The sequence below is a fragment of the Panulirus ornatus genome, chromosome 34 (assembly GCF_036320965.1).
Source record: "Panulirus ornatus isolate Po-2019 chromosome 34, ASM3632096v1, whole genome shotgun sequence".
Classification (NCBI taxonomy): domain Eukaryota; kingdom Metazoa; phylum Arthropoda; class Malacostraca; order Decapoda; family Palinuridae; genus Panulirus; species Panulirus ornatus.
This window is the reverse complement of record NC_092257.1, coordinates 7,068,155-7,090,439: the sequence shown is the minus strand read 5'-3', so window position 1 is coordinate 7,090,439 and position 22,285 is coordinate 7,068,155. Positions and strand designations below refer to the sequence as shown.

The 22,285-nt window shown below is 40.7% G+C and overlaps 1 long non-coding RNA gene across 5 annotated transcripts in view; it reads right to left on the bottom strand.

Annotated features, from left to right (window-relative positions):
- Positions 1-429: 429 nt before the first annotated feature.
- The window catches only part of LOC139760014 (uncharacterized), a 44,767-nt gene continuing 22,911 nt past the window's right edge, over positions 430-22,285 (bottom strand). Inside the window, exons 3-5 of one of the 5 annotated variants that reach the window (XR_011715201.1) lie at positions 13,770-14,013; positions 2,479-2,783; positions 430-578 (exon numbers count right to left, since the gene is read on the bottom strand). This is a non-coding gene — a long non-coding RNA (uncharacterized lncRNA). Of the gene's footprint in view, positions 579-2,478; positions 2,784-9,061; positions 9,310-13,769; positions 14,014-22,285 lie in introns of all 5 variants that reach the window. The other 4 variants (XR_011715202.1, XR_011715203.1, XR_011715199.1 and 1 more) reach the window with 4 other exon arrangements.

Below are 22,285 nucleotides of genomic sequence, written 5' to 3'. Positions count from 1 at the left end.
ACACTATGTGTAGTTCACTACACATAATAAGTAGTCATGTTATCTAAAACTTCTAAGGAATTACACATAGGCAAAATAAAAGTCCACAGTTAAAGCTGTAATCTATTCAGTCTGCTATCAGGTCACTTTGGCAATGATTATATCTATACTATGACCAATTACAAAATCTGAAATCTGCCCTACCCAAGGCTGCTGACCTGTACACAATAGTGTATTTCACTATCATATACTTTCAATAATATTAAAGGGAAGATGCAATGTATATTGGTAATATATTTCATATACTGGTACCAAATTGATTGGAAATAATCCCAATACATTTCTGGGAGGAAGAGCAATGGAACGACACCTAGTTTACCAAATAAAGAAAGAAACTAATGACAAAGTTTTAACAGCTGATAAATCAGTGGAAATAAACCTTACCCCAATGTTTTATAGATTCTGATAGAATCCTCTTCTTTCTTGACAGATCCCCAACTGTAAGTGTTGCATCAACAGTCAGCACCATAATGGAACTCTCCTGAGCAAATAACTGGGAAGCTTGAACTTGCACCTGACGTGGAGGAAGCTAACCTCACCTAAAAATGATAAAGCAAATTAAACATGAAAGCTACAAACAACAGTGAGTATGTAACGGAGTGTGAAGTTTGCATGACACACAGATGAATAAATCTTAATGATATTTCATTTATTATTACTCCAGGACCAATTTCTAGAGTACTGGTGTTACCTTGGCCCTTTCTAAAGGTCTCTGCAGCCCAAGGCTGCACTACTTCCAGTTGAAGGGAAATGCAGACTCCTTTGGAGTAAGATGTTCTTTGATGACACTGTGTTCTCAGTAATACAACCTTACCAAGGGTGACTTCATTCGCAGCATAACCTCGATCAGGTGGAGTCCAGGAACATCAATCAGTGATATTAATAAACATAAGTAATCTCTGGTCAAGATGTTCACTGAGAAATGAAATGTAGGTCTGGGTAAACTACGTTTGTTGAGATTCTGAAGTGCTTCATCAGCATGCGTCAGCATGCGTCAGCATACGAACTTATATGACTGTAGTATATCAGACAGGGGCTAACAACTGAACTTGTGTGCTGGTAGAGATAGTGGAGGAAACATCAAGGGTGGTGGAAGTGGTGGTGACAAAGGGGTTGGCAGAGGTGGTTGTAGAGGTGGTAGTAGTGATGGTGGCAAAGGGGTTGGCAGAAGTAGTGGTAAATAGGCAAAATGTGGCAAAAATGGTGCCAAGGTCATCATATAAGGTGGTGCTGTGGTAGTGGTTGGAAAGAGATGGTAATAGTGCTAATGAAAAGGGGAATGGCAGAGGTAGTGGCATAAGTGGCTGCAAAGGTGATGGTAGTGGTAAAGATGATGCCTCAGGTGGTGGAGGAGTTGGAATAGGTAGTGGTAATGATGGTGACAAAGATGATGGCAGAGTTGGTGGTGGCAAAGATTGTAAAGTGGAGGTGGAGATTGTGGCAGTGGTGATGACAACTGCAGTTATATTATTGGCTGTAATGGTGGTAGTAGAGGCTGCAAAGTGGGAAGGTGAGATGGCTGCTGAGGAGGTGGCCAAAGTGGTGGCACAAGTTATTACAGAAGTGGTAGTGGTGGTAACAAGGATAATGGCAGAAGTAATGGCAAAAGTGATGGTAAAGACGAATGCAGAAGTGGTGACGAAGTGGCAGTTACATGAGGTAGCAAAGTAGATGCCAAATAAGGTGGCAGAGGGGATAACATAAGCTGTGGCACACAGATGTAGCCTATGATGGTAGCAGAGGTGGCTAAGGTGATGGGTACAGAAGGGATGGTGGGAGTGCTGTTGCCAAGGACTGGCAGAGTTGCTGGCGATGGGTGGCAGAAGTGGTAGCAAGGATGATGGTAGTATTTGTGGCAAGAGAAGGAGGCACATATACAAATGAAGTGATAAGAGTTGTAGTAGTGGTGCTGAGACAAATGATTGGAGAGTTGGTGGCAAAAGTGGTTGCATAATGGAAGGAACAGCTGGTTGCAGAGGTTGTGGAAGATGGTGGTGGTATTAACTGTAGAGTTGGTGACAAGGGGGTGGCAGAAGTGTTGGTAATAATAGTGTCAAAGAGGATGACAAAGGTGATTCACATTAAGAATAAAGTACTTCACCCCAGTTTGATAATGAGTATTTATAAAATTATTATCATGCATATCTTAATTATGTCAGCAAAACATCATTCGATTTGTGTCCCATCAGCTGGAAAAAATAATTAGTTTGTGTTCACTTCTGCCTGATCATTCAGAGTGTGTAGGCATTCCAGTGTGTCTGGAAGGATCATCTAAGGTAATTAATTATGGGAGTATAGTATGTAAGACTGTCAGTCTTGAAGTTAAAGTTGTTTATGAGGTTTGATACTGGCCAGAAACTCATGGTTATAACCAAGTCTATGGGTCTCCCTCACTGCTACTTTTATCAATGTTATTCTAATAGACAGTGTCTGCATTACCTGTGATATGGCAGTTTTTGGAGTGTCACATAATACAGAGGTGATCCAGATAACTTTAGAGCCACTCACTCTTCCTCCCAGTAAATGACAGTCCACCCCATCACACTCCTGCAGTACCTAAATCACCATCACTATGTTTCAGTATGGGACCATTTCCTGTATTTCAATGAATATTATCTAATTCATGTTGAGACAGAGTGTGGTACTGTATCTTGGTGTTAATCAAAGTTGTTTCAGGTATGGTATAACCCATCCATAAGAGTTACACCTGGAAGATTTGGTCAGGAACATAACCTTCTCAGTAACTGTAGTGAAGAAAAGCATAGTAGTGTTATTAATATATAATTCTCCAAAGAAATGTAACAAACCAAAACAAATATACAATCATAACAATGAAGGACCAATCAGGATGGTATATGAACAGTGAAACACTTCTTAGAAATGGGAAAACATGGATAATGGGGATTTCAGTTGAAAAGAGAAAGACTGAGGGAATTTGGATTCTCATGGTATTTGGGAGTCATAAAGATGCAATTCTATAAGTGTACACAGGAAAATTACCAACACTGACATGTCTCAGAGCACACTTGGATGAGAGGGACTGATAAACCATCATTAATAGATCTTATCTTTACTCATACTAGCAGCATGGATAGTGAGCAAATTATATGTGATAATCATTTGGAAAAAGTGATCATGTAACGCTCAAGTTTGAATAAGTAGTAAGGACATTAAAACAGTATGGGGAAGACAGGAAATAAAGATGTAATCACAAAAACTATGCAAACCTTAACTTCTACAGTAAAGTAGACTAGGAAATGGAATTCATTAGCCAGGAACCAGGGATATGTGTTAAGAGGCTCTGTGAAATTTATAGTGAAGTAGAGGTATGGTGAATAAGAGCAAGGTTATTAGGTACAGTAGGGGTGAAGGAAAAGTCAGTTGGGAGGTAAGTTTGAATGGAGAAAAACTGGAGGAAGTGAAGTGTTTTAGATATCTGGGAGTGGATTTGGCAGCGAATGGAACCACGAAAGCGGAAGTGAATCATAAGGTGGGGGAGGGGGTGAAGGTTCTGGGAGCGTTGGAAAATGTGTGGAAGTCGAGAACGTTATCTTGGAAAGCAAAAATGGATATGTTTGAAGGAATAGTGGTTCCAACAATGTTCTATGGTTGCGAGGCGTGGGCTATAGATAGAGTTGTGCAGAGGAGGATGGATGTGCTGGAAATGAGATGTTTGAGGACAATATGTGGTGTGAGGTGGTTTGATTGAGTAAGCAATGAAAGGGTAAGAGAGATGTGTGGTAATAAAAAGAGTGTGGTTGAAAGAGCAGAAGAGGGTGTTTTGAAATGGTTTGGTCACATGGAGAGAATGAGTGAGAAAAGATTGACAAAGAGGATATATGTATCAGAGGTGGAGGGAACGGAGGAGAAGTGGGAGACCGAATTGGAGGTGGAAAGATGGAGTGAAAAAGATTTTGAGCGATCGGGGCCTGAGCATGCAGGAGGGTGAAAGGCTTGCAAGGGATAGAGTGAATTGGAACGATGTGGTATACCGGGGTCGACGTGCTGTCAATGGATTGAACCAGGGCATGTGAAGCATCTGGGGTAAACCACGGAAAGTCTTGTGGGGCCTGGATGTGGAAAGGGAGCTGTGGTTTCAGTGCATTATACATGACAGCTAGAGACTGAGTGTGAACGAATGTGGCCTTTGTTGTCTTTTCCTAGCGCTACCTTGCGCACATGCGGGGGGAGGGGGCTGTCATTTCATGTGTGGCAGGGTGGCGACAGGAATGAATAAGGGCAGAGAGTATGAATTATGTACATGTGTATATATGTATATGTCTGAGTGTGTATAAATATATGTATACGTTGAGATGTATAGGTATGTATATGTGCGTGTGTGTATGTGGGTAGGTTGGGCCATTCTTTCAACTGTTCCCTTGCGCTACCTTGCTAATGCGGGAGACAGCGACAAAGTATAATGAATAAAAATAAATAAAGAAATAAGAGGTATGGGTACCCCCAAGCCTCTAATACAGAAGGAACAATAAGAAAGAGGAAGAAATAGTTTGATAAAAGCTACTGAAGCACAGATCCTTCAAAATGTGTCAAGGCAAAAATATAGATGGCATTCCAGCCAGCCAGCATTTGCAAGATATAAAAGAGAACAGAATGACTATAGCAAGATGAGAAAAGAGGAACAAAGAAACCTTGAATATAATACTCTGGACAAGTCAGGTGAAAATACAAAACTTTTCAAAACATACATCATGAGTCAGCTGTCAGTTAGGGAGCAGCTAATCTGACTAAGGGATTCAGCAGGAAAACTTGTAGAGGATGATATAAAGATATGTGAGAAACTGAACATGTTCGAAAGTGTTTTCACAATGGAAGACACTCTATAGTCCCAACACCAATGAAATGGAATGAGGAGGAGGCTTTGGAAATCAGAGATACCTAAATAAGATTGTCAGAACATCAAAAGGTCTCGATTAATACAAGAATTGTAGTCCTTATAAAAGTTCATCACATGTGCTAAAGATCCGTACAGATACATTAAATAACCCACTTAAATCACTGCTTAGGATGTCACTGTTGGGAGCCATAGTGCAAAGGGAATGGAAAGTGTATGGAAAAGGGCAAACACTATAACTATATATGAGAAAGAAGACCAGGAAAAGGCGTTGAACAACAGACCAGGTTTACCAACGATTTATTTTAACAACATGGCACAAGCAAATAACATGTCCTAAACAAGCCCATCTCAGGTGAAAGAAAAAGTTACTGAGAAAGAATCAAGAAAGCCATCAGGGCTCTGCAAGTGTTTGTAAATCTGACTCTTAAGAGAAGTTAAGTTATATCAAGAGGAAAAACAAAAGGAAGAAAATTCCATATTTTACTGTTCGAGGGAAGGAGGCATCATAATAGCCAATCTTCAAGTGGCCAGTCTCTACAAAGAAGCTATGGGAAGCAGCAGCCAAATGTGTGCCACAGCTCCAAATCTTGGTGGACACATGCAAACAGGTCATGTGAACAATGGTCAAAATGATAGCTACATAATAGAGAAAGAACTGCAACATAGCAGCATACAGAGAGGTAAGGTTAAAGAGAAGTGATGACAGGAGAATTAATGTGATGGAAAGCTTCTGACTTCACTCTGGTTAATGGAGAGATGGAGGATGACCCTCTCCATAATTGAGTAAATAAAACCCCTGTAAATGTGAAACAGCTGCTCACAAGAAAAATTATCATGGTATCTATATGATAATCCCAGATTCTGAGGAGGAAATTTTGCGATGTTGATTAAGTGGAGTTTCCAGGAAAGAGTAGAGGATATGGCATTGCCTAACAGTTACTGAACTGAACTGGGGTGTTTTGAAATTGAACCAAAGAAAGCAACTAGTTCTATGAAAGAAATATAGGGAGAAATTACATTTTAGCACTTTCAAATTTTACAAGGCTACTGTTTCCCCAATCCAAAATGCTGTACAGGTCCAAACTGAGAGAGGAAACATGATCAGTATAAGAAATTGAAAGTATTAAAGGGAGGAGAGGAAAAATGAGAAGTATGTAAAGTTGAATCATCAGTATAAGCTGTGAATAGGGTTGAAAGCAAAAGAGATCATTTCTTGAGAGAAGAAAGAGAGTAGTTGTAAGGAAAGAACCCAGACGAACACTGCTACTGATAGGATTAGAGTAGGAAGTCACTCCACTGACAACTACTGTGGTGATGATGAAGCAGCCTGAGAGGAAATGACATATTTGACGACAAAGAGAAGCAGTGTAAGTAAAGGAAGGTACTTTAGGAAACTATGATTCATACCACACCATCAAATGCTATGATGTTGAGAGCTACAACAAAAGTTCTACCACCAAAATCCCTAAGAGAGGAGGAACAGAGGTGAGTCACACGCCACCAGTACATGCCACCAGTAGACCTAGCATTGCAAAATCCATATCTATGCTTTGACATAAAGGAGTGGGATTCTAAGTGTTTGAGAAAGTTAGGGCTTAGGACAGTTTCAAAGATTTTGTACAACAAAAATGAGAGCAATGGAGGAGTCTGAGCCATACATAATCTTTGTGATGGACACTGAAATACCCTATGTGCAGGATCTCAGTGTGTGCATGAGAAGAGAGTTGCGTTTCATGGCAAGAAGTTGAATAGTTGCGAGGAATTGGGAGGGAAATATATTAAACATGAAAGCAAGGTAACAGAGGGCAGATAGATTTTGAGTCAGATGGCATCAAAGTCAAGAGATTCAAGATCATCATAACAACTAATGGGCGTTTTTGTATTTCCGTAAACATGAACTCCACCCTCGCAGTAGAAACGACGATGGAAATTATAGCTAAAGATCTAATGCTGTAGAGAAGAAGCCTTGGACAGCAGGATTTCAGGGAGAAATAAAAGAGCAGAGGAGGAGGTAATAAGATAATATTTAACAGAGAGGAAGTTAGAATTAAGGCTGTGAATGTTGCAGAAATGGATACAAAGCGAGCCAGGTCTAGGAGCTGTAGTTATGGAAGTGTGATGAATCCCAAGCACATGATGACAGTCAAGTGGGCCTTCTCAACTGTTGGCACTGCTCTGAATTGGTACCAGAGAGAGTAGTGGTGATTGAACTCCTATGAATCATAGTCTGCAGAGTAAGAAAAAACAGAAGGAGAGATAAGGAAGTGGATGAAGTATGTGGTGTCAAGTATTGTGTACGAGTAAACGAGTGTAATGAGGCTGGATGCCAGCAACCCACAAAGTGGTTGAAGCAAGGGAAATTAAGAGCTATCTGGACTGAAAAGGTTAAGTAACAAGTGCTACCTCATTCGCTACTGCCACTATCCCTCCCAAAACCCAGGTGGTAGTACCTCCCCGATGAGTGGCTGCCTGCCACATATCACCACTACAGAACAGCAGCAGCAGCGGGAGCCACCTGCTACTGCTGGAAAATATCATAAGAAAACAAGTGGATGATTTTCGTTGGTGGGGATGCTTCCTAAGTGAGAGACAGCATGGTGTTAAGGAGAGAAGTTCATGTGTAACTAACCTCATAGAATTTTATGAGAGAATGAGCTCAGTCCTGTACAATCGGGAAGGCAGGGTGGAATGACTGTGTGTATGCCAGAAGGCATGTGATGCTATACCATATAAGAGGCTGATTAAGATGGTGGATCATCAAGCAGGAATAATGGGTGAAATTCCTATGAATGATAGAAGATTATATAAGTGGGAGGGAATAAAGGATGCATGTTAAAGAAGCCTTTTCTAAATGAGTTAAGGTGATCATTGGAGTGCCAAAGGGTTTGGTTCTGGGACTATTACTCTTCTTGATCTATATCAATGACTTGCCTGAAGATATGGAATCCTACCTGAATATGTTGGCAGGAGATGCAAACATTATGAAAGACGTGAAAAGAGAGTAAAATTGCATTAGCTTACAAGGGGACCGAAAAAGACTCCAAAGATAGTCTGAAACATTGTTGCTGAAATTCAACTCGAGCAAATGCAACCTAATGAAGATGGGACAAGGCAAAAGATGGCCTCAATATGATTAATGACAAACAGGAAATAAGCTGTAGGATTCTGTTTGCATGGAGTACTTGGGAAGTACCTAACCAGCAGCCAGAGCCCCAGAAAAGGAGAATACTTAAGGGGGACAAACTTTCTGCTGACAAATATGGGTAAGAAAATATGTAACGAACTGTTCATACCCTATATAAGGCCAAAAGTAGAATAAGCTTCTTATATTTGGTCACTGCACCTAAAGAATCACAAAGAGCTCATACAGAAGGTACAGAGGAGATGGTACCAGAATTAAGAAAGCTAAGCTACAAGGAAAGGCTGGAGGCTCTAACTTTACTGACATTGGAAAAGAAACACTGAGAGGTAACCTGATCATAACCATTAAGATTTTATAAAAAGACTGATTAAGTGGATAGCAGACAGTTCTTTCAGAGATGTAGGGATAGAACGACTAAAGGACATAACATAAAATTAAGAAACTTGTAAATCAAGATGTAAAGAAATACTTTGATTATACAAGAGTTGTGGATTAATGGAAAAGACTGACTTAAGACATGGTTAAAGCAGACGGCATACATAACTTTTTGTGATCAAACCATGACTGAGGAGAATAAGATTTAGAAGATGGGATGTATGCCTCCATCCCAGCCAAGATAACCTCTGCTATACGTTTAGCACAATACGAAGCATCCCAACTAAAGAAGCAGTACCCATCCCAGGAAAAGTCAATACAGAAGCTGTGCAGGGACAACATTTGAGCTCTGCCAAAGCAGACATTTCGAGGTGAGGACAGAGAATGGGTGTACCCAATTAGAATGATCAGAAATATGACTGGTCAGATAGCCCTACTGGGGCAGATATGGTGCATGAGTAGTGGGAGGAATCAGTTATAAAGAGATCAAGTGTGTTAGAAGAGCAGTTGCAATGATCGGTAACTAGGTAGGGGAATTCAGCAAATTGTTCAATAATATTTAGGTAACAAAAAGAAAAGGGTAAGGCTCCACCATGATCATATTGGATGGAAGCTAAGCAATCCTTTTGATGTAAAGTTAAATCCCATACATAGAGGATCTCAGTGAATGGACGTGAAGAGAACAAAACATTGGGACAGCAAGACAAACTGTCGAAGAGTTGTACGCAGCTGAAGGGAACCAGGTCAAGGAGCTGCAGCTATGGAGGTCGGGTGCATCCAAGTCACATGATGGAAGTCAAGTGGGCCTGGGATCCACCCAACCTTTCCTGACTGGTGGCACCACTGTGAATCAGTGGCAGAGACTTGTTAAGTGGTTGTACTGCTATATTTTGAAATACTGAAAAGTATATAAAAAGAATGAGTGAGCAAAGGTTGGCAAAGAGGATATATATGTATATGTAAGGATGGAGTTAAAAAGATTTTGAGCAATTGGGGCCTGAACATGCAGGAGGGTGGAGGGTGTGCAAAGAATAGTGTGAGTGGGAATGATGAGGTACACTGGGTTTGATGTGCTGCCAATTGACTGAACCAGGGCATGTGAAGCAATCCGGGGTATGCAATGGAAAGGTCAGTGGGGCCTGGATGTGGAGAGGGAGCTGTGGTTCTGCTGCTAGAGAATGGATGCAGGCAGATGTGGCCTTTCTTCGTCTCTTCTTGGCACTACCTCACTAATGCAGACGACAATGATAAATAATGAAACAGAAAATAGAAATGAAATGGATATGTGTGAGTTATGTGCTGTTAAGTGTTGAGCATGAGAAAAAGAGGGTGAATGCCAGCAACCCACATGGATGAGGTAAATGAAAGAAAGACAGTGAACTGGGCCTGAAATGAGGGTTCATAACAAACACTGCCACTATCCCTCCAGAAACCTAAGCAGTAGTACTCCTGTTCCTGCTGCTACTTCACTAACTTATGAAATGGCCAACATGTGTACAAAATCTTTTCTTTCATACGTATTCACCATTTCCCACATCAGTGAAGTAGCACCAAAGACTGAGGAAGAAATGTTCACATCTGTTCATATACACTCTCTAGCTGTCATGTGCAATGCACTATACCAAAGCTACCTATCCACAACCAGACCCCACTCCCCTTTCTGTGGTTTCCCTTAACCACTTCATATGCCTTGGTTCAGCCCACTGATAGCATGTTGTTCCCTATAAACCACATTGCTCCAATTCACCGATCCCTTGCACACCACCCTCCAATATATTCAGACCCCAAGCTTTCTAAGCATCTTTCACTCCATCCCTCCAACTCCTTCTTGGTTTCCCCCTTTTCCTTGTTCCCTCCATGCGTATCCTCTCAGTCATGCTTTCCTCACTCATTCTCTCCCTCTGTCCAAACCATTCCAGCATGTCCTCATCAACCTTCAAATAAATACTCCTCTTAGCACTGCACCACTCTCTTACCCAACCATTTCTTATCCAATCAACCCCCCTAACACCACATGCTGTCCTCAAACATTCTATTTCCAGCACATTCATCCCATCCTCTACATTTATATCTAAAGCCCGTACCTCACATCCATATAGCACGTACTGGACTATTATACAGACACATCCATATTTGCCATAAAGACAGTGACCTCTCTTTCCAAACATTCCCCAGTGCACCTAAAATCTTTGCCCCAACACCCACCCTGTGGCTCACTTCAGCTCCCACGGTTCTGTTTCCTGCCATATCCACTCCCAAGTATCTAAAACACTTCACTTCCTCTAAGTTTTCTCTCTTTAGACTCATACCCCTACTAACCTGTCCCTTATCCCTGCTAGAACTTATAACCTTGCTTTTATTCATATTTACTCTCTACTTTTTTTCACAAACTCTTCTAAACTTGGTCACCAAATTTTGCAGTTACACACTAAAATCTGCCACGTGTTGTACCATCAGCAAACAACAATTGACACTTCCCAGGCTTTCTCATCCCATACAGACTGCATACTCATCCCTCACTCCAAGACTCTTGCATTACCTCCCTCACCAAACCCTTCCATTAACAAATTAAACAACCATGGTGACATCACACACCCCTGCAGAAGACCAACCTTCACTTGAAACCATTCACTCTCTGCTCTTCCTATTTGTTCATATGCTTCTCGCTGCTTCTAGCTGCTTTCTTCTTACACCATATATTCTCAAGACCTTTCACAAGGCATCTCTATCAACCCTGTCATATGCTTTCTCCATATCCACAAACAAATCCATCAGTTTCTCTAACTATTTCTCATACACATACTTCTAGGCAAACACCTGATCCACACATCCTCTAGCATTTCTAAAACCATACTGTTCTTCTGTCTAGTGCTCTGTACGTGCCTTCACTCTCTCAGTCATCACCCTCCCCTCCCATACCCCTTAACTGGTACACTCTTTTGAACAAACATTTATTCTGGTACACTCTGTAGTTTGAACACTCACATTTATTCCTTGTACCTTTATTAATGGCAATATACATGCATTCTGCCAATCATCAGGCACATCACCATGATCCATACATACAATGAAAATCCAAACTAACCAATCAACAACACAGTCACCCACTTTCTAATTAAACTCAAAAGCAATGCCATCCACTCCAGCCAGGATACGACATTTCATCCTACACAAGGCTTTCACCACCTCATCTCTTTTCACCAAAATACTCTCTAAGTCTCTCACTTTGCATACCATCCCCACCAAAACACCCTACATCTGCCACCCTTTTATCAAACACATACAGCAGTCCTTCAAAATACTCACTCCATCTCCTCACTTCATTACTTCCTGTTACCACTTTCCCCATTGCTCTCTTCACCGACAACCCTATTTGTATGTTATCACCCATCTCTTGCAATCCACCTTTTTAACCCACATTGGTCTGGAGCTCAAATCCTTACAAGTTTCACCCATTCTTACAACAACTGCTTCAGCAAAAGTGCTCCCCCTTCCTTAGTGTTTGCCTTCTCACGAACCAGACTTTACTCAATTCATCTCCTTTACCCTTGAAATTTGTTTCACTTAAAAGCCAAAGTCAAAACATTCTGGTTCCTTTCCTCACACATACTATCTATATCTCCTTCCTCCTCATCTTGGTTGCATGTCAGTTGATTTCACTGATAGTAATGGTTACAGACTCGTGGGCAAGCATTTCACCCCCAATGAAGAAAAAGCTACTTTTTTCAACAGGATTATTGATATGCGAAATGATTTACCAATTAGACTGTTTGAAAGTAATACTACAGATATGTTTAAAAATAGATTTGATAAGTATTTCCACTGAAATCAACAACTGACATCATTTGAGCCTCCTAGCTACATGAAAAGTTCACAGTATTTTTTACTTCAATTTGTATGTCTTTCTACTTTTACACTGATCAGTGAGCTTCATATCTCTTCCTCTAACACAAACAGCCTCGAAAAAACTGAGTGGGCTGTTGCTGTTAGAATTCCTTTGTGTTTCTTTGTTTTTAAAGCAGAAAATGAGGTGAATGACCGTTGGTACCCATGTATCACAAGATAATAGGACTGAAAAAGATAGGAATACATTTTAGGAGAAATGAGTAAGTGCTTTCACAGTTCTCATGCAAAGGATCAAATTTTATTGCTATGGATATGAATGTAAAGCTGAGTTATGTGGAAAAAGAGGGTATAATCAAGGTCATAAGGTCCCTGTTATAAATGAAAATAGTAAGAAGCTTTCAGGTATGTAATGTAGGAGGACTGGTCGCTGGGAATATTATGCAATGTTTAAGAAAAGTTGCATACAAAAGTTTCTTTATAATTACCGTAGGACCAGTTCTATTAAAGATTCATGGTGTTACCCAGGACCTTCCTAAAAAGGCTCCTGCAGCCCAAAGATGCACTACTTCCATAGCAAGGAAATATAGAGTCCTTTGTAGTAAGTTCTTTCATGAGGATATACTCCTAATGACACAGCCTTGCAAAAGACAACCTTTCACTTGTGGTGTAACCTCAAGCAGGTGAAGTCCAATAACACCGCTTACATAAGTAGCCAGTATGTGTGGGTTGGTAGTTGTTTAGGATCAAAGTACTTAAATGGATTATATGCTATGAGACAGGACAACAATTGGATCATGTAACCTGCTGCCATCTGCTGATAAGCAACATCATCTCAGCAGACTTCTGCTTACGGTCTTATGGTGCAAGATGACTGGTCAATGCTGGTTTGAGTCGGTCAGTGATGATGGTGGCCAATACAAGAGATGTATTCCATATATGTCAAGAAAATTTTACATGTGATTCAGCACTTAAACCCACCTTAACAAAAAGCCTTCAATTATCCAAAGGATGCATTTATCCTCAGTAAAGTTTAAATTGGCTTTGGTGTTCAGAAAAAAAAATCCTTACTGATCTACAATAATAAGTATTAATACCCATCTATATCTAATCTTTTAATGCTACTGTATGGAAAAATCTTATAAATGAAGATATTTGGAAACAAATCATCAACTCTGCACAAATAATTGTTGTGGTTAATCAGTTCTATAGTTGAAAAAGATGTTTGCGAAGGTACATCAAATCTGCACAAACAATTGTTGTGGTTAATCAATTCTATAGTTGTAGAAGATGTTTGGGGAGGAATCATCAAATCTGCACAAATTAATGTGCTTAATCAATTTCTATAGTTTTTTTCAAGTAGATCATAATTACCCTTTCAAGTATAGGTTTTTTTTTTTATTTGTTTCAGTTATATCCACATACAATGTGCAATCAAATACTTCAATACAATACTGTTCTCCCACGGCCAAGTAACAGCATTTTTTAACCCTCTTAAATTTTCTTTTGGCATACCTGTCTTAATGTCAAGTATGTGAAGTGACTTGTCCTAACATGTGTATGCAGCAGTGCCAGATGTAGCAGTAGCTGCTGTAGCTTATGAGGTCAAGGAAGGTACTCAGCTGCTCACTACATCTAATTGTGTCCTGCTAACCCAATGTACATTAGGTGTACCACCCCCTTCGCAAATACCAATGCAGTGGTAATTCTCTACCACCAATAAAGGTGGAGGAATTTCATTAGAAGTCTCTCCTGGTATCTGAAAGAGTACATAACTTGGAATAATGCCTTCCACCCAGTGTCCTTAAAATGTATATAACATGAAGTGATGATAAAGCAATTACAAGTTTTCCTGAAACAAGGAACAACAGCAATATTTCAGAAACCAGAATGTTCAATCACTATGGGGTAAAAAGTGCAATATGTCCTCTACATGGTATGAGGAAACAATGAAAAAAAATAAAAAGTGAAGAAACAATGTAGAATATAATAGGCATAAAAATAAGACTCTCAGTGATCTTTAGATGCACATGCACAGACTAATGAGATGTAGAGAAATATTACCATTATAAAATATCCAAGATTTAACGAGACCACGAAGAAAAAACAGCACAGTGATTATCATTATACTTATTATACTTGGTCGCTGTCTCCCGCGTCAGCGAGGTAGCGCAAGGAAACAGACGAAAGAATGGCCCAACCCACCCACATACACATGTATATACATACACGTCCACACATGCACATATACACACCTATACATTTCAACGTATGCATATACATACACAGACATATACATATATACACATGTACATAATTCATACTTGCTGCCTTTATTCATTCTCGTCGCCACCCCGCCACACATGAAATGAAAACCCCCTCCCCTGCATGTGCGCGAGGTAGCGCTAGGAAAAGACAACAGAGGCCACATTCGTTCACACACAGTCTCCAGTTATCATGTATAATGCACCGAAAACCACAGCTCCCTTTCCACATCCATGCCGAACAAAAACTTTCCATGGTTTACCCTAGACACTTCACATGCCCTGGTTCAATCCATTGACAGCACCCTCGACCCCGGTATACCACATCGTTCCAATTCACTCTATTCCTTGCAAGCCTTTCACCCTCCTGCATGTTCAGGCCTTGATCACTCAAAATCTTTTTCACTCCATCTTTCCACCTCCAATTTGGTCTCCCACTTCTCGTTCCCTCCACCTCTGACACATACATCCTCTTTGTCAATCTCTCCTCACTCATTCTCTCCATGTGACCAAACCATTTCAAAACACCCTCTTCTGCTCTCTCAACAACACTCCTTTTATTACCACACATCTCTCTTACCCTTTCATTACTTACTCGATCAAACCACCTCACAACATATATTGTCCTTAAACATCTCATTTCCAATGCATCCACCCTCCTCTGCACAACTCTATCTATAGCCCACGCCTTGCAACCATATAACATTGTTGGAACCACTATTCCTTCAAACATACCCATTTTTGCTCTCCGAGATAATGTTCTCGCCTTCCACATATTTTTCAATGCTCCCAGAACTTTCGCCCCCTCCCCCACCCTATGATTCACTTCCGCTTCCATTGTTCCATCCGCTGCCAAATCCACTCCCAGATATCTAAAATACTTTACTTCCTCCAGTTTTTCCCCATTCAAACTTACCTCCCAATTGACTTGTCACTCATCACTATTGTACCTAATAACCTTGCTCTTATTCACATTTACTCTCAGATTTCTTCTCTAACACACTTTACCAAACTCAGTCTCTGCACTTTCTCACCCGAATCAGCCACCAGCGCTGTATCATCAGCGAACAACAACTGACTCACTTCCCAAGCCCACTCATCCATAACAGACTACATACTTGCCCCTCTCTCCAAAACTCTTGCATTCACCTCGCTAAAAACCCCATCCATAAACAAATTAAACAACCATGGAGACCTCACACTCCCCTGCTGCAAACTGACATTTACTGAGAACCAATCACTTTCCTCTCTTCCCACTCGCACACATGCCTTACATCCTCGATAAAAACTTTTCACTGCTTCTATCAACTTGCCTCCCACACCATATATTCTTATTACTTTCATATGCCTTCTCTAGATCCATAAATGCTACATACAAATCCATTTGCTTTCTAAGGATTTCTCACATGCATTCTTCAAAGCAAGTACCTGATCCACACATCCTCTACCACTTCTGAAACCACACTGCTCTTCCCCAATGTGATGCTCTGTACATGCTTTCACCCTCTCAATCAATACCCTCCCATGTAATTTCCCAGGAATACTCAACAAACGTATACTTTTGTAAATTGAGCACTCACCTTTATCCCCTTTGGCATTATTCATGCATTCTGCCAATCCTCAGGCATGAGTCATACATACATTAAATATCCTTACCAACCAGTCAACAACACAGTCACCCCCTTTCTTAATAAATTCCACTGCAAAACCATCCAAACCCGCTGTCTTGCCGGCTTTCATCTTCCACAAAGCTTTCACTACCTCTTCTCTGTTTACCAAATCATTCTCCTTAACCCTCTCACTTCGACTACCACCACGTCCAAAACACCTTATATCTGCCACTCTATCATCTAACACATTCAACAAACCTTCAAAATACTTATTCCACCTCCTCACATCACCACTACTTGTTATCACCTCCCCATTAGCCCCCTTCACCGATGTTCCCATTTGCTACATTGTCTTACGCACTTTATTTACCTCCTTCCAAAACATCTTTTTATTCTCCTTAAAATCTAATGATACTCTCTCACCCCAACTCTCATTTGCCCTCTTTTTCACCTCTTGCACCTTTCGCTTGACCTCCTGCCTCTTTCTTTTATACATCTCCCAGTCATTTGCATTATTTCCCTGCAAAACTCGACTAAAAGCCTCTCTCTTCTCTTTCACTAATAACCTTACTTCTTCAACCCACCACTCACTACCCTTTCTAATCTGCCCACCTCCCATGCTTCTCATGCTACAAGCATCTTTTGCGCAAGCCATCACTACTTCCCTAAATACATCCCATTCTTTCTCCACTCCCCTTACATCCTTTGCTCTCACCTTTTTCCATTCTGCACTCAGTCTCTCCTGGTACTTCCTCACACAAGTCTCCTTCCCAAGCTCACTTACTCTCACCACTCTCTTTATCTCAACATTCTCTCTTCTCTTCTGAAAACCTCTACAAATCTTCACCTTCGCCTCCACTAGATAATGATCAGACATCCCTCTAGTTGCACCTCTCAGCACATTACTATCCAAAAGTCTCTCTTTCACACGCCTATCAATTAACACGTAATCCGATAACGCTCTCTGGCCATCTCTCCTATTTACATATGTATACTTATGTATATCTCTCTTTGTAAACAAAGTATTCCCAATTACCAGACCGTTTTCAGCACACAAATCTACAAGACTGAACACCCCATGTACACCAGTTATTCCTTCAACTGCCTTAACCTTTGCATTCAAATCACCTATCACTATAACCCGTTCTTATGCATCGAAACTGCCAATACACTCACTCAGCTGCTCCCAAAACACTTGCCTCTCATGATCTTTTTTCTCATGCCCAAGGTGCATAGGCATCAATAATTACCCATCTCTCTCCATCCACTTTCAGTTTTACCCATATCAGTCTAGAGTTTACTTTCTTACACCCTATCACATACTCCCACCACTCCTGTTTCAGCAGCAGTGTTACTCCTTCTCTTGCTCTTGTCTTCTCACCAACCCCTGACTTTACTCCTAAAACATTCCCAAACCACTCTTCCCCTTTACCCTTGAGCTTCGTTTCACTCAGAGCCAAAACGTCCACGTTCCTTTCCTCAAACATACAACCTATCTCTCCTTTTTTCTCATCTTGGTTACATTCACACACATTTAGACACCCCATTCTGAGCCTTCGAGGAGGATGAGCACTCCCCGTGTGACTCCTGCTGTTTCCCCTTTTAGAAAGTTAAAATACAAGGAGGGGAGGGTTTCTAGCCCCCTGCTCCTGTCCCCTTTAATCCCCTTCTACAACACGTGAGGAATGCGTGGGAAGTATTCTTTCTCCTCTATCCCCATGGATATGAAGCCATATACAGGTGCAATTTGCTAAGGCATTACAGAGCAATGTTCACCCTCCAACTTGACACTCAAAAACCTTCCTCCTGGCAAGCCTTCAAGCAGAAATTTATCTCATCCTTAGTATCTCTGCAGGTGCCCCTAGCCTTCTCCGCCCGTTTCCGAAAAAGTACCTTAAGGAGAGTTAACATCAGGGAATCAAGCACATGCCTAGCACCCCTGGGTTAAGTAAGATCACATGACTCTTGTTAGCTTCAAAGAAGCCATCTGTGATTCACAATGGACACATGAACCCAATTATCTTGCCTGCATGAGAGGTGCCTAAAGGCATTGTATTAACTTTGCATCCAAAGACTGAAACATGGAGGATCAATATCTTGAAGACCTAAGAAACTACTAATTTATGCATCGAACCTACTATTACTGTGGATCACAATGATAAGGTAAGCAGACCCGTTCAAACATTCAACATTCTTTCCATATACACATAAAAAGGAAAGAGGCATCAAAAGTCTATAACTGGCTGGATTTTGACTGAAGTCTAGGAGCCTTTTGTCCTAAAATCTTTGATTCTTTCATTTCTTAAAAGCCACCACTACGACTTCCACAGATTCCACTAAAATCGCTCCATTATTGACAAGGGCTATGTCAGTAACTTGAAACTGAAGAATTTATGTAAATCACAAGCACCTATCTAACTTGATGCCCCGTCCATACAAGTACTGAAAACCATCAATGTAAGAAAAATGTCCCATCTCCCACTACTGGAAGCTGTGACACCACACATGCAACAAAGCACTTTAAAACACTGTCTTGAATCTGATTTTTTTCCTTAACTGCCTTTCCTGCTTAAAGAAAAATCAATCTCTTGCTGTCATGCATTGTGCAACAAAACTGGAGGCCATCATCAACACCTAAGGTCTAAAGACCACTCTACGATTAGCCTTCAACACTTTATTTAACTTACTTTAGTCTGCTGACTGTAAGTTGTGTTCCAAATGCAACACGGATTTACATCATTCTGCCCAATGCATGCCTCACATTTTATTGAATATTCTGGCCCTGATATCCTAAAGCCATGTTCACTACATCCTTCCAACCCCCTCTCAGTTTTTTCCTACCCCTTGTTGCCTCTGCTTCTGACATACATGCAGTATATCTCCTCTTTGTCAGTCTTTCTTCCCTCGTTTTTCCGGTTGCCTGTACCACATCCAAGACAACCTTGTTAACCTTCTCAATTGGACTTCATTTACAACCACACAACTACTAATTCAAAGCTCTACTACGGAGAAAGAGGATGGACAGTGTTTTTCTTGATTTTGCTACAGCATTTGATACAGTAAAGTAGTGTTATTAGAGAAAGTGGCAAAACAATTATTAAATATAAGGTGAAAACTGAATCAGTTTCTTAAAGTTAGAATGGCAGCAAATGGAGCATTGTGAGATGCAGATAATGTTCTTTTGGGACCAATTCAAGGAACAACTCTAGTGTCAATATAATTTGTAACAATGATCTCAGATATAAGCGAAAAAGTAAAGCAGAATACAGTCTGGACTACTGTGTATGACACAAGAATGAATAATGGCACAGGGCTGGAAACAAAGAAAAACTGCAAAAAAGACCTAAACATAATGTATAAATGGGCAGAAAAGAACCTAATGGAGTTTGATGATTAGATGATTCACACAAACAAGCCATGGAATGGTTAACAATGTACAAACATCTCCCAGCAAAGGCTGAAAAGGAAAAGACAGAGAGTGAAGAAAATGTTATATTAGGAGTTACAATAAATAAGAATGTAGAACTCAAAAAATATATTCATAAAATAGTAACCTCAAACCAAATAATGAGTGGTTCTATAATGAGAAACTGCATCATGAGAAGAACGCTATTGATGAAAACATTCAATCTATATAAAAGGGCAAAACTGAGTACTGCTACACTGTACGATCAACAAACAAAATGGAATCAAACTGTACAGCTTGGAAAGAAGGGAAAGACACATGATAATGTTAGCATGGTAACAAGTAGAAGACAACAGGAAAAATGTCCATGGTTCAAAAGCAAATCAGCAAGGATGATACAAAATTATAAAGTTGGAAGGGATACTCGATAAAATATGATAACGTCACGACAATAAAATATATGAGTCTAGCAAAAAAGTGAGATTTTTCAATGCAATAACAATAGAAATATGAAACATATATGGAATAACTACAGAAACAGTTCAAAGAAAGCTAAATAAATGAGTTTGAACCCAGATGACCTTGGATTGATAGTTATGAGATGTGTACAGCAGCAGAGAGATACAGTTATACTCATCAAGGAACACAGACAGTGAAGTGGTTCCTACTAGCACAGCCATTATGGCAATATGTTATAAAGGCACTGATAGGTAATGAACACATATGAAGAAACAGGAGTCACATAAGAGTTGTATGGAAGTGAATGCAAAGGAAAGGAAGAGGATGGATATGTTGAAATTCAAATATTTAAGAATGATATGTGTGTGTGTGTGTGTGTATGTGCGTATGTGTGTGTATGTGTGTGTGTTTGTATATGTATATATATATGTATATTATCCCTGGGGATAGGGGTGAAAGAATACTTCCCACGTATTCCTCGCGTGTCGTAGAAAGCGACTAGAGGGGACGGGAGCGGGGGGCCGGAAATCCTCCCCTCCTTGTATTAACTTTCTAAAATGGGAAACAGAAGAAGGAGTCACGCGGGGAGTGATCATCCTCCTCGAAGGCTCAGAGTGGGGTGCCTAAATGTGTGTGGATGTAACCAAGATGTGAAAAAAGGAGAGATAGGTAGTATGTTTGAGGAAAGGAACCTGGATGTTTTGGCTCTGAGTGAAACGAAGCTCAAGGGTAAAGGGGAAGAGTGGTTTGGAAATGTCTGGGGAGTGAAGTCAGGGGTTAGTGAGAGGACAAGAGCAAGGGAAGGAGTAGCAATACTCCTGAAACAGGAGTTGTGGGAGTATGTGATAGAATGTAAGAAAGTAAATTCTCGATTAATATGGGTAAAACTGAAAGTTGATGGAGAGAGGTGGGTGATTATTGGTGCATATGCACCTGGGCATGAGAAGAAAGATCATGAGAGGCAAGTGTTTTGGGAGCAGCTGAATGAGTGTGTTAGCGGTTTTGATGCACGAGACCGGGTTATAGTGATGGGTGATTTGAATGCAAAGGTGAGTAATGTGGCAGTTGAGGGAATAATTGGTATGCATGGGGTGTTCAGTGTTGTAAATGGAAATGGTGAAGAGCTTGTAGATTTATGTGCTGAAAAAGGACTGATGATTGGGAATACCTGGTTTAAAAAGCGAGATATACATAAGTATACTTATGTAAGTAGGAGAGATGGCCAGAGAGCGTTATTGGATTACGTGTTAATTGACAGGCGTGCGAAAGAGAGACTTTTGGATGTTAATGTGCTGAGAGGTGCAACTGGAGGGATGTCTGATCATTATCTTGTGGAGGCTAAGGTGAAGATTAGTATGGGTTTTCAGAAAAGAGGAGTGAATGTTGGGGTGAAGAAGGTGGTGAGAGTAAGTGAGCTTGGGAAGGAGACCTGTGTGGGGAAGTACCAGGAGAGACTGTGTACAGAATGGAAAAAGGTGAGAACAATGGAAGTAAGGGGAGTGGGGGAGGAATGGGATGTATTTAGGGAATCAGTGATGGATTGCGCAAAAGATGCTTGTGGCATGAGAAGAGTGGGAGGTGGGCTGTTTAGAAAGGGTAGTGAGTGGTGGGATGAAGAAGTAAGAGTATTAGTGAAAGAGAAGAGAGAGGCATTTGGACGATTTTTGCAGGGAAAAAATGCAATTGAGTGGGAGAAGTATAAAAGAAAGAGACAGGAGGTCAAGAGAAAGGTGCAAGAGGTGAAAAAAAGGGCAAATGAGAGTTGGGGTGAGAGATTATCAGTAAATTTTAGGGAGAATAAAAAGATGTTCTGGAAGGAGGTAAATAGGGTGCGTAAGACAAGGGAGCAAATGGGAACTTCAGTGAAGGGCGTAAATGGGGAGGTGATAACAAGTAGTGGTGATGTGAGAAGGAGATGGAATGAGTATTTTGAAGGTTTGTTGAATGTGTCTGATGACAGAGTGGCAGATATAGGGTGTTTTGGTCGAGGTGGTGTGCAAAGTGAGAGGGTTAGGGAAAATGATTTGGTAAACAGAGAAGAGGTAGTAAAAGCTTTGCGGAAGATGAAAGCCGGCAAGGCAGCAGGTTTGGATGGTATTGCAGTGGAATTTATTAAAAAAGGGGGTGACTGTATTGTTGACTGGTTGGTAAGGTTATTTAATGTATGTATGACTCATGGTGAGGTGCCTGAGGATTGGCGGAATGCGTGCATAGTGCCATTGTACAAAGGCAAAGGGGATAAGAGTGAGTGCTCAAATTACAGAGGTATAAGTTTGTTGAGTATTCCTGGTA